At 38.6% G+C, this 13404-nt stretch overlaps 1 long non-coding RNA gene across 1 annotated transcript; it reads right to left on the reverse strand.

Annotated features, from left to right (window-relative positions):
• Positions 1-3927: 3927 nt before the first annotated feature.
• Positions 3928-13037, reverse strand: LOC149475679 (uncharacterized). Its single transcript, XR_016317957.1, has 5 exons — positions 12845-13037; positions 11661-11744; positions 8282-8330; positions 5725-5800; positions 3928-4432 (listed from the first exon to the last, which is right to left on the reverse strand). It is a non-coding gene; the product is annotated as an uncharacterized LOC149475679 (long non-coding RNA).
• Positions 13038-13404: the final 367 nt, after the last annotated feature.

Here is a 13404-nt window from a genome sequence, read left to right on the forward strand (position 1 = left end):
TGGCGCGCCGTGGTGCGTGAGGAACGAGCGGATACGCAGCGATCTCGGTGTGGAAACACTTGACGATTTCATCCTACGCCTATCCCAAAACATGTTTGCGCACGCGGATGCATCCTCTCACTCCCATCTCCGAGAGATTGCACCGATGCGCGCCCCTGCCGAGTCGCGCCGTCCTTTTCCGCGCGACTTGTTATCACCCCCCCCTCCCGCGGCGTATACAACGCCCTCCTATCCACCGGAATTGCTAGCTGCAATGTCGGCTCCTTTACATACATCCGCGCCTCCAGCGCCACCTTCCGCCCACGCACTCCGTGCGCTCCCTTACACTCCGGTGCATAACGCACCATCCCTCCACACCTTCCTGCATGCACTCATAGTGCACTCCATCACTCCCACACCGCCCCCGCAAGTCCCGTACTCTACTACTCCGGCGCGCCCAGCCGCGCCGCCCACTACCCCTACACCAATACAAATCCCGTCTGTCGGTACACAAGTACCCAGCCCACTCCCCCACCTATACTCCCACGCGCAATTGGCGCCTCCTACCCCGCCCACTCGTGTCGCTTCGCCCCAGTCCCCCCTCCGTCCCCGGTCATGACACAACTCATGGCCGGGCTCGTAAAAGAAAGAGGTCGATTGATTCGTGCGACGCGGAATCAAATTCTAAAAAATAAGGGCTTTCACGCCCCCCCAAATTCCCACCCGTGTTGACGGGCGGCGTCATATACTCATTGCAGGGGGCTTCCCGCCCCGAACAATGTTCCCCACGCAGCCTCCTCGCGGAGGCTGCGTGTGCGAAGATCCCAGTCAGTAGTAAAACACAGGAAGGCCACGTCCGTCGCCTTTTAGTATATGCCCGCGCGTATATTGAGTTGTGCCCGCGTCCTTTTGTTTCCTTGTGCGTACTACGCGTCTTTCGTGTGTTAAAGTCAGTGTTAGTCGCCCCACTGTGGAGTTCGCCCGTGCTCGTTGAAGCCCAGTTACGTTCCGCAGCACCGACTGCCGTTTGACGGTGAAAGCCGAAAAACGGAGAGGGCGGTGATGCGGCCGTAGCTGTTGAGACAGCACTGACGGACGCCCCAGTGCTTCGCCGAAGCACTCGACCATAAAGGCCCTTCTCAGGGCCACACGGAGGCCGCGGCAGTATGCACGCGACTCCCGCGCGATCCGCGCGATTATCGCGCCCGCGCTTTTTTGTTCGCCGTGACCGCTATGGAGCAGTCCGGTCGAGCTCCGCTCCCGGACGCCCCTCCCACCCGTTCTGGCAACCCGCCCCGCTATGGGAGATACCCAGGCCCGCCACCGCCGAGGAAGAGTTCGACGCGAATCAGATCGTATCACCGCGTACCGCATATCTATCGGACGTGGCGATGATAGACCGATTCGTGCAGTCGGGCCTCCTATCGCGAAAGCTGCGCGGATGGCTGGCCTCATACATAGAAATGAGACGAGGCGACTTGGCGCGAATGCCGCCAGGTTGTTGGGAGGAGCCGTCGCCGGAGGACGAGCAGGTCTTGTTGGACAAGCTCGCCTCCGTGCCGATCCCGCCCAGCAAGCCGAGAGCGAGGCGCCGTCGCCTCATCAGCAGCGACGAAGAGGAGGAGCAGGTCGAGTCGGCACAGGCCAAGCAGCCTTGCCAGACTCCCGCCCCCGCCACCGAAGCCGAAGCTACGATGGACACTGCCATCGCGCCCGCACCGCAACCCGCCACCTACGCTGCGGTAAGTGCAGGCGCCGCCACCGGCACTAAGCCGTTACACCCACGCGACCCGCGCCGCCCCCGCCGCAGCCCGGCCCGTCCGGGCTACAACCGCCGCGAAGCCGTTGAAAATCTCCTATTATACAACGCCAAAACAGAAGATGTTATGAACACATTGAAAATCAGATTCGGACGACCCACTCCATAGCACTCGTCGAAATGGAAAGATTACGAGCATTACCACGCTGGGGCGGCAGGTAAGCGCGCGCGCCTACGGGACCGGCGTGCGCTTCTCGCCTCAGGACGAGGCGGAATACCGGGCGGTGGACAGATACCTGCGCCGCATTCAGGAGGAGGGAGTTGAGATATCCTGGTTCTCCTACTCCCCTGAAGCGGAGCGCAGCGTGAAGGTCGCCGTCCGTGGCCTTCCTGTAAATACGGAACCAGAGGAGTTGATACTTGATGGCCGCGCTGCAAGACCGGGGGTATGACCCCGAGTTCGCGCGGCCCATCCGCGCCCGGAAAGGGAGACCCGGTTGTATTTTCTTAGTAATATTAAGAAAAACGGAGAACCTCACGCCGGGCATATACGCCGTTAAGGAGCTGCTATACATGCCCGGCGTCACCATAGAGGCGTGGCGCTCCAAACGGGGCCCCGCGCAGTGCCACAGGTGCCAGGGCTTCCGGCACTCGTCGCACAATTGCCACAGGCCGCTTGCCTGTGTGCAAATCGGCCTGAACAATATTCCCCAGTGAGAGAGGAGCACGTACTACAATCAGGACAACTCGTTTGCCGTGAGCGTTAGTCGTGTGCCCTCGCATGTTCTGCGCACGAGCCGTCCTACTTACGCTTTATGTGCGTACTGCGCAGCTTTCGTGTGGAAACTTTGGTCTGCTAGTCGCCCCACGAGGAGTTCGCCTTATACTCGGATTTTTAATTAGATAAAGTAAACTGACAGCAGCTAATGTCACTTTGTAAAATAATGTTGCCACATTTAAAGTAATAGTGAGGAATTCAGTTCTCATTCAATCAGATGAATGAACAATGACTGTGAATAGTTCATCATTTCAAACTATAAAATAACATTATTTCTAATTATAATATATAAAGCTAAATAAGATAAAAGTTACTAGTAGAGCGTAATTATAATCATTTTTTTATTTTTATTGTTACGCTGTTTACGTTATTGTTTTTGTAATTTTTTCGTTAATTGTAACTAATTACGTTGTGTTTGTTGTCATTGTTGTGTTTATTTGATGTTATATTGTTACACACTAAATATTCACTAGACGATCGATTCAATTTCATTCATTCCCGATTTTCAATCATTCACTTTGTGACAACGCTATTTTTATTTCATCAAAAACTGACAACACAGAAAACGTCAGTTTACTTTATCTAAATAAAAATCCGAGTATAGCTTGTCGTACCCGATTTTCGTTTTATATTTTGACAAAAACTGGAGTTACAGTAAAATTGCAAATCATTTGGTAAAAAGGTATTGAATGCAAGTCTATTTCAAAAAGCATGGTGCTTCTGATCAGGTGCTTAGAAAAGCTCGACCATGAAAAACCACTGCTCACAAGGATAGGCAAATTAAAAAAGGCACGCTAAAAAACGGTGCAAATATTTTTAGATGAAAAAAATATTGGCGACATTTCAAATAAAGATTTATCTCTAATAGGTAACAAACACAAATGTAAAAAAAAAAATTGATGACTAATTCATCGTGTTAAGTGTTTGTAATTAAATGTCCACCACTGTATATAATATACAATATAAAGCAATAAAAATAAAGTGTTTCCATTTTTTTGATGAGAACTATACATATAAATAATAAACAACAAAATTCACAGTCGCTTATAAAAAGCTCGTCAAAACCACGCGTTTAAAACATTCATTAAAATTAACACCTTATTTTGAGACAGTAATGTTCAAATTTCATTGTTTACTTTCTATTAAAAACACTGTCTTATACAGGGTGTAATCGTAAAGTATGCACACGCGATTATTCCGTAACTATGGCAGGTATCAAAAAACTTTAAACTGATATCGCAAGTAATGTACCTAATTAATAAAATGACAATAATAACTTTTTTTAAATATAACGAGAAATATCTAAAAATTTAACTTTTACTCAATAGGTTATGTACTTTCGATATCAATTTGAAGTTTTTTGATATCTGCTATAGTTACAGACGTTACGTTACGGTTATAGTGCTATAGTTACGTTACGGTTAGCCTGTGCACACTTAACGATTACACCCTGTATAAACGTAGGATTTTTATACATATGTAACTAGTAACATATTATACTAAATTAAAATTTAATATTGACATGATTTTAAAAGAGCAACTATAATTTCTTGCCGGTTCTTCTCTGTAGAAACTGCTTTCCGAATCGGTGGTTATTGTTAAAAATAAGTGCTTCTAGAAGTCTACTTGAATAAATAAATGTAAGTTTTTTATACTAGTTGGAACGCAAACGTTCTGCCTTTCTCTTATCACTAAGCCATATGAATAATAATTGATGTTGGCCGATTCTCAGATCTACCGGCCAAACAAAATTTCATGAGAATCGGTCCAGCCCTTTCGAAGGAGTATGGTAACTAACATTGTGACATTTCATATATATAGAGATCAACTCAACTCCCATGTTTATTTTTTCTTCTTATTTCACAATCTGAAACTGCAGCCACCGACTCCAAACCGCATCAGTTACAGCACAGCATCTGAAAATATATCAAAGTAAATATTACAGAAGTTGTTTGTGTGTGATTTTTAAAACAAATGAATACAAATTACAGAAAATTATATTTATCAAAGAAAATGAAAATTTCAAATAATATTTAACTCAATGGTACAGATAGAATACTGTGAATTCAAATATTATATAAGGGTTGCCTGGAAGAGATTGCTTTTGATCAATAAGGCCGCCTCTTAGTATGTATGTACTGTGTGTTTTGATTGTATCAAATTATAGAATAGTTTATTTCTGATTGGTACAATAAAGAATAAATAAATTAATATTTATAAGCATTTTAATTTTGAATCTATACTTATATTATAAAAAGCTGAAGAGTTTGTTTGTTCGTTTGTTTGAGCGCCCTAATCTTGGGAACTACTGGTCTGATTTGAAAAATTCTTTCGGTGTTAGATAGCCCATTTATCGAGGAAGGCCATAGGCTATATATCATCACGCTAAGACCAACAGGAGCGGAGCAATGCGGGTGAAACCGCACGGAGCAGATAGTACAAAATATAACTAAAAATTAAAACTAAGGCAGTCAGTTTTTACAGCAGAATATTTAGAAGTTTAAGACTAATTTTGAATATTATTTATTTACATACATCCATCCTCACAATCCTATGTCTTTTCTTTTCAGTTTTCAAACTATCTTTTTACCAAATTTTATTCAAATCGGTTCAGTTGTTTTGGGCGAAGAGGTAGGCAGACAAGACAGATACAGTTTATTTCACATTCAAAATATTAATTACTAGCTGCACCCCGCGGTTTCACCCGCGTGGGCCGTGACTCCGCTCCTGTTGGTCTTAGCGTGATGATATATAACCTACTAGCTTTCCGCCCGCGGCTTCGCCCGCGTTTTCAAAGAAAAACCCGTTCCCGTAGGATTTCCGGGATAAAACCTATCCTATGTCCTTTCTCGGGTATCAAAATATCTCCATACCAAATTTCATGCAAATTGGTTCAGTAGTTAAGGCGTGATTGAGTAACAGACAGACAGACAGAGTTACTTTCGCATTTATAATATTAGTATGGATAGCCTTCCTCGATAAATGGGCTATCCAAAACCGAAAGAATTTCCCAAATCAGACCAGTAGTTTCTGAGATTAGTGCGTTCAAACAAACAAACAAACTCTTCAGCTTTATAATATTATAGTATACTAATTATATTTAAAAAAAATGTATTCCTGCTGTGCATGTATATTTTGTCCTTGAGCTCCTAAACTACTGAACCGATTTAAATGACATTTTATATGCTAAAAATGTTCAAATATTTACCTGAAGTGATGCCGATGCCCAGTGTTCAGTTCAGACTATTTGTTCATTGCAGTAGTCGCTGCTGGGATACTTTCATCTGAAACCAACAGTATTAAATTTTAAATTTGACCGACCGGTTGGCTTGGTTGGTAGTGGCCTTGCCTTCCAAGCCAGAGGTCGTGGGTTCGATTCCCGACTGGCAAATATTTCTGTGATGAATTCGGCAAATGTTTGCTCTGTGTCTGAGTGTTATTTATCTATATAAGTATTTATTTAAAATTATATATGTATGTTTATCAGCCATCTGGTTTCCATAACACAAGCGAAAGCTTAGCATGGGATCAGATCATGCCGTGTGTGTAATTGTCCTTAAATATTTATTTTTATTAATTAAATTGTGAGCGGCCTAATAATGTAAAGAGGAGTAAAAGAATTTGAATATAATATAACTAGATGTGCCCCGCGGTTTCATCCGCGTGGCTCCGCTTCTGTTGGTCTTATTGTGATGATATATAGCCTATAGCCATCCTCGATAAATGGGCTATCTAACACCGAAAGAATTTATCAACTCTGACCAGTTGCAGTAGTTTCTGACATTCACACAACAAACAAAAAGACTTCAGCTTTATAATATACTAGCGGTCCGCCCCGGCTTCGCCCGTGGTACATATTTCGCAATAAAAGGTAGCCTATGTTCTTTCTCAGGGTCTAAAGATTATCTGTGCCAAATTTCATCAAAATCGGTCCAGTAGTTTATGCGTGAAAACCATACATACATACATACAAACCTTTCCTCTTTATAATATTAGTATAGAAGTATAGATAATTTTAACATCTGTTTCACTGAACGATTATCATTAAGCACAAGCAGACGATACTTTCTGTGATTTGTCCCGCCAGACCGAGACATTTTTTGGATGGGTAACTTTCTTAGCATTTGCCCTTACTTACCTTATTAATAATTGCACATTTATTTATTTCTTATTGAATATGCTATTCTTCGAGATAAAGTAACATTTTATTTATTTACTAGCTTTCCGCCAGCGGCTTCGTCCGCGTAATCAAAGGTTCTGAGATTAGCCCAGACATACATACAGACAGACAAAAATTCTAAAAAAACTATATTTGGCTTCAGTATCTATTGTAGATCGCGCCCCAAGTATTATTAAAAAAAAATCAATGTAATGTTTCTTAAGATTTTATTACATGTTTTACAAGCGTTTTCAATGAAAAACTCGCATAGTTCCCGTTCCCGTGGAATTTCCGGGATAAAATCTATCCTATATGTTAATCCAAGTTACCCTCTATATGTTTGCTAAATTTAATTATAATCGGTTCATTAGTATTTGCGTGAAAGAGTAACAAACACACATACACATCCTCACAAATTTTCGCATTTATAATATGTATTAGTAGGAAGGATGTAGATTTAACATACTCGATTAATGCAAACCCATTTGTTAGTAGAATACAAATCATCTATACTAATATTATAAAGAGGAAAAGTTTGTAAGTATGTATGTAAGTATGTATGTATGTATGTATGGTTTTCACGCAAAAACTACTGGACCGATTTCAAAAATTCTTTCACCATTAGAAAGCTGCATCTTTACTGAGTAACATAGGCTATATTGCATTTTCAAAAAAATTAGAGATCCTTACCAAAAATGCAATAATGTAACCCAAGGTGTAAAAAAATCCTCAATAAAACTTCTGTCATCGCGTGCGCTGCGGAATCTATTGAAGATAGAACAAAAAAATGTTCTACAGTATTATAGAATGGATCAATATCTACAAGAAAGTCCGCGATACCATATGTCCATCTTCAGTAGTTATGTTACTACAACAACTTTTTTACGTTTTCAAAGTAAATAGAAGTGCCGACAGTAATCAAACCATGTTATCCATACACATATATTAATCCTTATCCCATTAAATGATGTTTTATTATAGACTGTTTCAATACCAGCAAAATACTTTTTAAATGAAAAGAATTGGATATTCCATTCAAAAGATATAACGAATTTAAAAGTGTCAATCTACAGAAAATAGTAGGTATACTGTTCGAGCAGGCCGTAGTGCGGGGGTCACGGAGGAATTCTACCAATATGCGTCTTGACGGAACACAGTGGGGTTTTGGTCGGTAGGAATCCGACATAGCCCACGGCCCCTCCCCGGGAGGCCGTGGGTATCTATGAAAGATTTCCCCACTAAAACAAAAAAAAAAAGGCCGTAGTGCGGGACGGGGTAAAGGTGATTTTCATGTGATTAAAAATTAAACCTATAGTCCGACCTATAGTAGACTTTTCACTGTAAAGATATCGCTATCTATGCGGGTGAAACCGCAGGGCATTGCTAGTAATATATATAAATCTCGTGTCACAATGTTTGTCCTCAATGGACTCCTAAACCACTTAACCGATTATAATAAAATTCGCACACCATTTGCAGTTCGATCCAACTTGAGAGATAGGATAGGTTTTATCCCGGAAATTCCTCGGGAAAGGGGTTTTCTCTGAAAACGCGGGCGAAGCCGCGGGCGGAAAGCTAGTTTGATATATAAGTGTTATGTACACACCTCTTAGCATCAGGATAGTGGAGAAACTGTAGTGATTCTTCATCTCCAACTGAAAAATTAAATGATTAGCTTATTAAACGTTAGAAAGAAAGAAAATATATTTACTTGTACTGATACACATTAATACATATGACATACATATAATAAAAATTGTAAGTCTAAATGTATTTAAAAAAATACTTAAAAATCACATTTACTGTAATTTAGAATAGTACAGTAGAATTTATGCTTATTCTTTATATATAAAAACTAGCAATGCCCTGCGGTTTCTCCCGCACAGATAGCGATATCGTTACAGTGAAAAGTCTACTATAGGTCGGACTATAGGTTTATGGTTATGTCGGATTCCTACCGACCAAAACCCCACTGTGTTCCGTCAAGACGCATGTTGGTAGAATTCCTCCGTGACCCCCGCACTACGGCCTGCTCGAACAGTATACCTACTATTTTCTGTAGATTGACACTTTTAAAAATTCGTTATATCTTTTGAATGGAATATCCAATTCTTTTCATTTAAAAAGTATTTTGCTGGTATTGAAACAGTCTATAATAAAACACCATTTAATGGGATAAGGATTAATATATGTGTATGGATAACATGGTTTGATTACTGTCGGCACTTCTAATTACTTTGAAAACGTAAAAAAGTTGTTGTAGTAACATATTAACTACTGAAGATGGACATATGGTATTGCGGACTTTCTTGTAGATATTGATCCATTCTATAATACCGTAGAACATTTTTTTGTTCTATCTTCAATAGATTCCGCAGCGCACGCGATGACAGAAGTTTTATTGAGGATTTTTTTACACCTTGGGTTACATTATTGCATTTTTGGTAAGGATCTCTAATTTTTTTGAAAATGCAATATAGCCTATGTTGCTCAGTAAAGATGCAGCTTGCTAATGGTGAAAGCATTTTTGAAATCGGTCCAGTAGTTTATGCGTGAAAACCATACATACATACATACTTACAAACTTTTCCTCTTTATAATATTAGTATAGAAGTATAGATGAATCGCAAAATGTGTTGGTAAGCGCATAACTCGAGAACGGCTGAACCGATTTCGATAATTCTTTTTTTATTATATTCCTTGAAGTACGAGGATGGTTTTTATGTAGAGAAAACGTAAATATGTACCACGGGCGAAGCCGGGGCGGAGCGCTAGTCTTCTATAATATAAAAATGAATCCCAAAATGTGTTGGTAAGCGCATAACTTGAGAACGGCTGAACCAATTTCGATAATTCTTTTTTTATTATATTCCTTGAAGTACGAGGATGGTTTTTATGTAGAGAAAACGTAAATATGTATGTAGTACCACGGGCGAAGCCGGGGTGGACAGCTAGTTTTGTATAAATATTACATGATAACTAAAACTAGAGAAATCAGTTAATTTAATTTAAGATGTAACTCATTTTTAGTGAACAAATTGTTCTTATGAGTAATAAAGTCTTTAAACTTATAATAATAAATTAAAATTAACTTATAACTACATGGTAGGTACATAAAAATAACTACATTAAAAAAAACCAACTACAAAAGCGTCTCCCCTTGACGGGGATCTCGAACCTCGGCTTGGGCTGTCGCTTGAGTGGAGGAGGCCGGAAGGGCCCTAGTCAGACGGGTCGCTATCCAATTTACATACTACCTATGTATACAAAATTTCAGCTCAATCGGTAACCGGGAAGTGAATCAAAGTTGTTAGATTTGATCAATTAAGTCATCGAGATCATACAAAAATGCTCATAAAATAAAAACTAGTGAGCCTACCCAAATCAAATTTTTATGGTACCAATTGGAAACCATTCCACATCAATCAAAATAAAAACCACATAAATTGGTTCAGAAACCTCATCATAATCGGTGTACATACATAAGAAAAAATACTGGTCCAATTGATAACCTTCTTTTTTTAAGTCGGTTAAAAATAGATAATATCCACTCATGTTAGTTCCCAATACAGGCCTCTTGTTACAGAGAAATTAAAAAATTACCAATCAGTGACCAATCAGTCATTACCATCATGAATTCAGTGATTGTTTTATTTACATATTTTTATAAATTGTATATTATAAATTGTTCTGCCTTACTCTTATCACTTAGAGGTGTGAAAAATAGATGTTGGCCGATTCTCAGACCTACCCGATATGCACAGAATATTTCATGAAAATCGGTCCAGCCGTTTTGGAGGAGTATGGTAACTAACATTGTGACACGAGAATTTTATATATTAGCTATATAAAGTTTTATAGTTTTTATTTTTATTTTAATAGGACTGTTGATCTTAATAGATTCTGAAATTAGCAAGTTTTACTACTTATATGAATTTAGATTATTTAGAAAAAAAATATTCAAAATATTAGTCAGTTATCGTAATTTAAAAGATAGTCATGTGATTACTGCACACAAACATGTAAACAACTATATGAGCTAATAAGAAAATAAACTACATAAATGCATAAAGTACTAAGATACATAATATACTAGCTTTCCGCCCGCATTTTCAAAGAAAAACTTGCAACTATATTGCAACTTATGCTGAGTGGCTACCTGACTTGGCTCCACTTTTCGGCTTCATTTTATTTTATTTTACTCTTTCATTTATTATAATTGTATTGTTTTGTTTCATGTTGTGTTGTTTTAATTTTAATTAAGTATTGTATTCTGTGTCAATTGTGTCGTTATTATTGTGGAGTCAAATAAATGATCTATCTTTCTTTCTTTCTTTCATAGTTACCATCCCCATGGCAATTCTGGGATAAAACCTACCCTATGTGTTAATCCAAGTTACTCTCTATATGTGTGCTAAATTCCATTGTAATCTCTTCAGTAGTATTTGCGTGAAAGAGTAACAAACACACAGATACACATCCTCACAAATTTTAACATCACTACATAGTATAAAACAAAGTCGCTTTCTCTGCCCCTATGTCCCTTTGTATGTTTAGATCTTTAAATCTTCGCAACGCGTTTTTTTTAAATAGATAGACTGATTCAAGAGGAAGGTATTAGAGTATATAATTTACTAGCTTTCCGCCTGCGGCTTCGCCCGCGTTTTCAAAGAAAAACCCGCATAGTTCCCGTTCCCGTGGGATTTCCGGGATAAAACCTAGCCTATGTTACTCGTGTATAATGTAGCTTTCGAATGGTGAAAGAATTTTTAAAATCGGTCCAGTAGTTTATGAGCCTATTCATTACAATCAAACAAACAAACAAAGTTTTCCTCTTTATAATATTAGTGTAGATTAGGTTTAGACAAAGCGTGTGAAGCCGCGGGCGGTAAGCTAGTTTATAATAATAGGATGTATAAAGTACATCTTATATATCAAACATATAAAATTTAGTCTAGAAGATATAATTCTGTTGAAATACTTACATATTCAATGTAAATTCCCAAACTCTTGCATGGTGTAGATTACAGAAGCCGCAACAAACTGCATGCATGCATACATGTGTCCGTCTGAAATATTGTAATTAATAAAATCAATTATACAAAAACTACAGTGGTTACAGTTCTCATCTAAATGTTACTAATGCAGATCATTCTATGTAAAATTAATTTGTAAATTGATATGATTTTAAAAGAACAACTATGGATTTCCTTGCTAGTTCTCCATAGATACTACTTTTTGGATCAGTGGTAAATGTTCAAAATATGTAATGATGGTTGGCGATCCACCACTGTCCGCTTCACCCGCAACTTCCTTCCGCGTACGGTGAAACTGTGGAACGATCTACCACCTGTCACCTGTGGTGTTCCCGAACAACTACGACATTGGGGCCTTCAATAAAAGAGCTTATTTCTCCATAAAAGGCCGGCAAAGCACTTGTAACAAGTGTTTATGAGTGGTGGTGACCACTTAGCATCAGGTGGCCCACCTGCTCCTTTGCTTGCTCTGACATAAAAAAAAATGATGATTCAAAAGTGCTTCAAGAAGAAGTCTAATTGAATAAATGTTTGAGTTAATGGACCAATCTATATGAATACTATAATTATGTCCCAATAAATCTGCCTTGATTTTTGATGTTTAATATTATAATGTTTTATTGTGGGACACTCCTAATTCAACATACTCAAATCAGCTATAATATACAAATGAAACGCTATTGCTAAGCATAAATCTCGAGAACAGCAGAACCGATTTCGTATTCCTTGAAGTACCTACGAGGATGGTTCTTACTTCTTATGGAGAGAAATCAGAAAACGTAAACATGTCCCACGGGCGAAGCCGGGGCGGACCGCTGTGATACGCGCATATTAATAAGACTTGAACTAGACACCATTTTCTATACATATTTAATATTACTTTTTGCTAGTTGTATGAAAATTTTATCAAATAATTAAAAAGTGACGGTAGGTCAAAATAAAGCTTCCGAGGTGTAAGAAGAAATTTCTAGTGACTCAACATATTAAATAATACATAATGGATAGACAATTATGCCAAATATTGCTACTTGTATGTTATATTTTAATTTTAACAATAGTATTGTCTCAAACTTCTATATACCTCATATAAAGTTAAGCCTTTATATAAACGTAATACGAATGTTTTTACTCACCTTTATCGAAGAATCTCTTATTCTTGTCCCTTAAAGTTGCCGACGTTTATTGTTATTTGAATTTGTTGCAACTCAGTAACTTTGATATATTATGTACATTTGTGGATCCGTGATTCCGTGACCACATTGTTCGAAATTCGATATAAAAATGGCGGATTGGCGGGGAATTCTCAATCTCAAAACTTCAAAAGTCAAGGAAAAAAAGATTACTTGAACTCGTCCCTGATTGGTCAACCTTAACTTTTGTTTTTATTGGTTCTTTTTTAAATAGCAATGTTGCCTGATGCTAATTATAATTAACCAAGTGTGTGATGAAAGTTAAAACTAAAAATTATTTAAATTAAGAGGTTCATCTTGCGTTTATGTTTTCATAAATAAATTAATGTTAACTAATAGTAATTTCTGAATTAATAATAATATCTCATACCTACTATCGAATATATATATTAATTTATTAAAAAACAATAATATTATGAATATTATTGAACTGTAGGCCTAGGATATTATTCCAGTTCTTCTCAGCCATCTTATATTATTATCACCAGACGTAAAAATCATAT

The sequence above is a fragment of the Colias philodice genome, chromosome 29 (assembly GCF_061535455.1).
Source record: "Colias philodice isolate Cphi_HAF_F1 chromosome 29, ilColPhil1 Martin Lab GWU primary, whole genome shotgun sequence".
Classification (NCBI taxonomy): Eukaryota; Metazoa; Arthropoda; class Insecta; order Lepidoptera; family Pieridae; genus Colias; species Colias philodice.